The sequence below is a fragment of the Mus caroli genome, chromosome 2 (assembly GCF_900094665.2).
Source record: "Mus caroli chromosome 2, CAROLI_EIJ_v1.1, whole genome shotgun sequence".
Classification (NCBI taxonomy): domain Eukaryota; kingdom Metazoa; phylum Chordata; class Mammalia; order Rodentia; family Muridae; genus Mus; species Mus caroli.
In genome coordinates, this window is record NC_034571.1 from 26,397,567 (window position 1) to 26,404,028 (window position 6,462).

The following is a 6,462-nucleotide window of genomic DNA, read 5'->3' on the forward strand; positions in this document are numbered from 1 at the left end:
AGAGGCAGTTGTGCCGCATCCTTCTGTAGGAGTTAACCAGCCTTCCCTCCCTCCCCATCTCCCCCTTCTTCTCCCCCCACCCCCTTTAAGACAGGGTCTCTTGAGCTTGCCCTGGCTGTCCTGGAATTCACAGAATTCTGCCTGCTTCTGCTTCCTGGCTGCACCTCCACATTTAACCTGGTTAATTTTCTATTGCAGTGTTAGGATAACATGGTCAAGGCACTTACAGAAGGAAGAAGGGTTTATCTGGGCTCATGGTTCCAAAGGATAAAAGTCCACCATGATGCAGCTATGGCGGCAGGAAGAGCTGGAGCTTACATCCGGAACTGGAAGAAGGAAACGTAACTGGAAGAAGGAAACGGAGAAAGTGAACTAACTGATAATGTTCCAAGTATTAGAAACCTCAAGGCTGGACCACGCCTCCTAGACCTCCCAAATAGTACCGCCCACTAGAAACCAAGTCTCCAAACATCTGAACCCACCCAGAACACTTCCATCCAGACACCACCAGGTGCATGCTGGGAACTGAACCTGCCCTTCCCCACCCCCCACCACAAGCTCTTAGGTGCTGAGCCATCTCTCTTGTCCCTATTGATTGACATTTTAATTTTATATTTATCAGTGCTAAGAACACTGCAGAGTAGGGTGGAAGCAGGACAAAATGGCAGAGTTGTGCTTAGAGCCATTTCAGAAACTGCTGGAAAGCCTCCCTTACTCTCCAGTCAAAATCCAGTTAGCCATTTTTTGTTTTAAATGAAAGTCGTCAGTAGCTCCGTGTTTTGTTTTTCTTTTAAAGCACGTGTTCTAACACAGCACAACACACAGGTAGACGGATGCATGCTGAGAAATGATGGCAGAAAAAATATTATACATTTTTGTTTTCTGTAATTAACCCGTTTCTATAAGAACAGTCAACAGTGTAAGGATAGTAAAAACTGTGATAGCTTCAGAATTGGCTTGAATCTGGGCTGAGTTGCTTCAAGCAGTGTTCACTGGTACATTGTGGTGAGACCAGGCACAAGGCACTGTGCGCCTGCTGCGTGCCCAGAACCTGGCTGTAGTGTTGTCACGCAATGCCCCACAATGCCAACACCTCGCCTCAAATTCATGACCTGTTGAGTTTGAGTTCACTTTTGGTTATTCTGCAACCAGAAACGTTTACCATGGCCATGTTTTTGTGAGCCCACATTTAATTACAGAACCCCATGTGGGGTCATGGCGGCACTCTCCCAAGGTGTCGTTTAGATGTCGCCTCCTTAAACAGGACAGACCTGTTTGAAGTTGAGTCCTCTGTCCTGTGTTTTCATCCCATCCCGAGCATTTGAAAACCCCCTTTCTCTCTTCCTGTCTTTGTGTTTTCTGCCTCTGTACGCAAGAACATCTTCCAAAGAGGGGCAGGGGAGGCTGTGTCTGCACTGAGTGCCTCTCAGCCGCTGCGCTGCCGGAACAGTGTTTGGAGGCTGAACTGTTTGTTCCTAAAGCTGTATGAGCTGTCTCTCAATAGGGTGGTACCTGAGGTCACTAGCACCAGCTCCTGCCACAAAGTAGAGGCGCAAAAAAGGGCAGCTTCTCCCCCAGGCTCCACCCACCTGGAGGACCCAGGAACCAGATGTCTGTTGCGCTGGGCACCGTTTGGCAACACACTGGCTGATGCTTTAACAAGTACTTAGAAGCCCAGAAACATGGTTCCTTGCTGTCTCCAGGCCCTGTCTAAGGTTCCCGGAGCCCCTGTCCTCAGCGGAAGAAGAGGAAAGAACCTGTTTCCAGCCACCATCTTGGTAGCGTGCAGGCAGAGACAGCAGGAACCAGGGCAAGCCTCTCAGGGTTCTGGAACCCAGGTGGAGGAGACCCTGACTCCCCAGTTGAGCAGAATTAAGACAGATGTTTCTGCGACCCACTGCTTACAGGAGTTCCCAGCCACGAGGTATTAGCTTCTACCATGTGACCCCCAAAGCCACTGCAAGGATGAGGAAACAGAACATAACAGCGTACCTTGAAGCTTTTGGGGTCTCACGCCAGCCACATCTTAGTTGGCAGCTCCAGGGCCACTCGGGGATCCATCAGTGGCAGAGGCTGTCCAAAGCAGGGAGGGGTCTGGCATCTGGGTCTGTACCATAGACCCTGAGGGCCCACCAGTCAGCCCTGGCCCTGTTGTCCTGACAAGGATTCCAGGGGCCACCGGGTAGAAGGAAAGAACCCGCTCTCTGGTTGCCCTCCGATTTCCACACACACCACGGCACGTTTGGCGCCCCCCCCCCCAGCCCCCGTCTTTGTTTTTGTTTTTTGATTAAATGTAGTTTAAAATTCGAGGGGTTGGTAAGATGGCTCAGCAGTTAAGAGATTTCTGCTCTTGTAGAGGACCTGGGTTCAGTCCTCAGCACCGTACTGAGTGACTCAGCTGCCTGTGACTCCAGCTCTAGGGGATCGGAAGCCTACAGGCTCCGAGAAACGGCATTCACACACACATAGGGATAGCTCCGTGTTAGGCTGTTTTCCTGGAGTGCTCAGAGCGCTAAGGTCAAGCCATAGGATGCTGTCCTGGTGAAGTTGCTGTCAGCCTGACACACGCTAGAATCATCTAACAAGAGGGAGCATCAACTGAGAAAATGTGTCAACCCCCTCCCCCTTGGTCGGCCCATAAGGCAGGCTATGGCGCATTTTTTTAATCAATAATGGTCGTGGGAGGGCCCAGCTGCCTGGGGTTGGTGCCACCCTGGGTAGGTGATTCTGTGTGCCACAAGAAAGCAGGCTGAGCAAGCTGTGGAGAGAAAGCCAATAAACAGCAGCAGCCATGGCCTCCGCATCAGATCCTGCCTCCAGCTTCCTGCCCTGACTTCCCTTCGTAACGGACCCTGAGAAGGACAGTTAGGGTGAAATAAATAATAAATAAGTAAATATATAAACCCTTCCCTCCCCAAGCTGCTTTTGGTCCTGGTGTTTATCACATATCACAACAACAGAAACCAACTAAGACACTGGTGTGTATGTGTGTGTGTGTGTGTGTGTGTGTGTGTGTGAGAGAGAGAGAGAGAGAGAGAGAGAGGCTATGATGATTCTATTTCATTGGCATCAACAAGAACAAATCATTGAAGAATTAATTCAACATAGAAGTGTAAGATGAACATATGATAAATTTGCAAGCTCTCTGTAAAGTGGACTTGATAATGGATTTATTTATTTATTTATTTATTTATTTATTCATTTTGACTTTTAGGCTAGAGTGACCTATGTGACTACTTTCCTGAATTCTCATTGGGATAAGGCTCTGCCCTTTGCAGAAGTGACTCCTGTCCCAGCAAGCCAAGGTAAATACACAACAAACATGAGGTCTCAGTTGTTGCAGAGCACAAGCTAATGACTGAGAGAGGCTGGCCTGCCTGCCATTACGGTGGACACTTCAATCCCAGCATTTATGAGACAGAGGCAGGCAGATCTTTTGAGTTCAAGGATAGCCTGGTCTACATAGTGAATTTCAGGCCAGCCAGGGTTACACAATATGATGAGGGTGGTGGTGGCTGGAGGTGGGCACCATGCCACAGTAAACACTTCACACAGCCATTGTCCTGTTGTCATTACCAAGCCCTTCAGGGTAACCCCTGTCCTATCTCTATCTCAGAGCAGGGAGGTGAAGTGACCAGCCGAAGGACACCCTATGGTAGGGGAGTGACAGACACTGACCCAGTCTCTGAGCTCAAGCCCCTCATTTCCTTTCTACCCATGTCCCTCCTGAGTATGGAGTGGGGGCCCCTCATGTTCCCTCTTCCTGTAAGCTTTCTATAGTTTCAGGGTGGCAGGGACAAGAGCATCCAGCTGCCCTTGCTCAGCTCAGCTACCTGGCCCTTACAGTCTGACTCGAGTGGTGAAGTTGTCATTTTTCTTTATGAACCATGTACCACACCACTTACTTTTGCATACAGACCATTATGGACATAAAATAGATCAAGATGACCAATCAAGACTTCAGACACAGGAGGTGAGACAAGTTCTGGGCTTCAAGAAAGAAGTGGAGGTCTTTCCACATCAGTGGGAGTTCACTGCTTCTGTGGGGTGGTTTCCCAAGTCTGACAAAATATTCCATAATAAAAAAGCTTTCAAAGGGCCATTTCCTGTGTACATCTCTGTGTGTGTTTCTCTCTCTCTCTCTCTGGTGAGTGTGAGCCCTACCCCTGTCTCTCCTCTTTTCTCTCTTTCTCTGTCTTATGTAGCACAGACTATATATCGTTGAGCTTGCTATGTAGCCAAGGCTGACCTAGAGCTACCCATCCTTCTGCCTCTACCTCCTGAGTGCTGGGATTACAGGCATGCAGAACTACACATGCCAGGCCTTTTATTTGGGCACCAAGGTATGGGCCTGCTGTACTTGAACTTGGGGCTGATGATTCCTCCAGAGCTTTCTTCTCTCTAATCTGGCTTCTTGGCCATCTGTGTTATTGCTGATCCTTGCTGACCAGCAGGCCTTGGCCTTGGCAGTCTGTGTGTGTGTGTATGTGTGTGTGTAGTTTAAATATGCTTGGGAGTGGCACTATTAGGAGGTATGGCCTTTTTGGTGTAGGTATGGCCTTGTTGGAGGAAGTGTGTCACTGTGAGGGTGGGCTTTGAGACCCCTCTCCTAGCTGCCTGTAGAACCTTTGAAGTTGTAAGCCAGCCCCAATTAAATGTTGTCCTTTTTAAGAGTTGCCTTAGCCAGGCAATGGTGGCGAATACCTTTAATCCCAGCACTTGGGAGGCAGAGGCAAGTGGATTTCTGAGTTTGAGGCCAGCCTGGTCTACAGAGTGAGTTCCAGGAGAGCCAGGGCTACACAGAGAAACCCTGTCTCGGAAAAAAATAAAAAGGAGTTGCCTCGGTCATGGTATCTCTTCATAGCAATGGAAACCCTAACTAAGATTGTGTGTGTGTGTGTGTGTGTGTGTGTGCCCCATGTGTGTGGAGACACAAGGACAACCTCAAATATCATTCCTCAAGCACTGTGTGTCGTTTTTATTATTTTGAGACAAGGTCTCTCAGTGGCCTGGACTTCATTCACCATGTAAGCTGGCCGTCGGGTCCTAGGGAGCTGCCTCTCTCTGTGCCCTCAGTGCTGACTTTACAATGCAATTCGCTTGCCTGTTTTTCATGGATCCAGAGGATCCTCCCTAAATCTTTACCATAACAAGTTCTCTCTCCAGCCCCCACTGCCTAAATCTTTATCATTTTTATCCTTTAGTTGTTGACAGGTGCATGCATCTCTAGATTTGACTTGTTTTCTTCCCTACAATACTTTGGGTCGTCAGAAAATCCTTCCAGGCCTTTTCTTGTTAGGGTGGCATGATGCTATAGGTAGGCTTTAGTGTATTCTTGAGAACAAAATAAAGAAAACCATCAACCTGTACTAGCAAGGGGTCCAACGTCGAGCTGTGACCTGACAGCCTTGAGAGTGGCTAAGGCAGAGTGACCACAGCCATTCCTCTCTTTAAAGTTCCAATGTGACACTTCTTTGAATCTTCGCCCTGCACAGCCCCCTAACCAGGCCACCCCTCTTGCTTCCTAGGGCTAGGAAAATAGGGTGTAAGTGTCCGTTGGACCTGGATTAAAGCTCTGCCTAGTACATCGGCACAATGATGGGGCTACTTTGAAAATAGGAAATGGATCACAGTATTGCACACAAGAGGTCAAAACTAGTAAACGCTCAGAAGAGGGGCTGGCGAGATGGAAAACCTGGTGAAGTATGAAGACCTGAGCTCATTTCTGGGACCCACAGAGTGGAGGAGAGAACTGACCCCTGCAAGCTGAGCCCTCTGACTGTCACACATGTCTGTGCATGAGTGTGTCCCTTCTAAATAAAATGTAATAAAAAATTTAAATGCTTAAAAGGTGGATGAGACAATATAAAAATGAGGAATGAATTTGACTGGAAATTTCTAAAAAAACAAAAACAAACAAACAAACAAACCAAACCTCTACAAATTGCCCAGTCTCTTAGTCACTAGGGAAAGGCAAATCAAAACTACTATGGGATAGTACTTCACCCTGCCAGGGTGACCAACAGAGAAGAGATTACCAGGTGTTAGTGAGACTGAGAACTAAGCCCTGGTGTCTCCTGGTGGGACTGTAAAATGATGGTGTTGCTTTCCACAGGAAGTGCTACCAGCATCTGGGCACCCTACGCCCCAGATGCATCTCTATCCATCGCATCTGAAGTGAGCAGATACTGACAGGCCCCAGCCTGAGGTGGGGAGGGAGCTTATTTTGGCTCCTGGTTTCAGTCTGCCATGGTGGGGAAGGCATGTGACAGAGGCACCAGGCAGCTGGTCACACTGTGTGCTGAGTCAGGAGGCAGGTGGCACACTGTGTGCTGAGTCAGGAGGCAGGTGGCACACTGTGTGCTGAGTCAGGAGGCAGATAGCACACTGTGTGTTCAGTCAGGAGGCAGATGACACACTGTGTGCTCAGTCAGGAGGCAGATGGCACACTGTGTGCTCAGT

At 48.7% G+C, this 6,462-nt stretch overlaps 1 long non-coding RNA gene across 1 annotated transcript; it reads left to right on the plus strand.

Annotated features, from left to right (window-relative positions):
* The first annotated feature begins 1,591 nt into the window (after positions 1 to 1,591).
* On the plus strand, positions 1,592 to 5,846 carry LOC110308706. The gene is made up of 3 exons (XR_002379605.1): positions 1,592 to 1,924; positions 3,215 to 3,305; positions 4,997 to 5,846. It is a non-coding gene; the product is annotated as an uncharacterized LOC110308706 (long non-coding RNA).
* Positions 5,847 to 6,462: the final 616 nt, after the last annotated feature.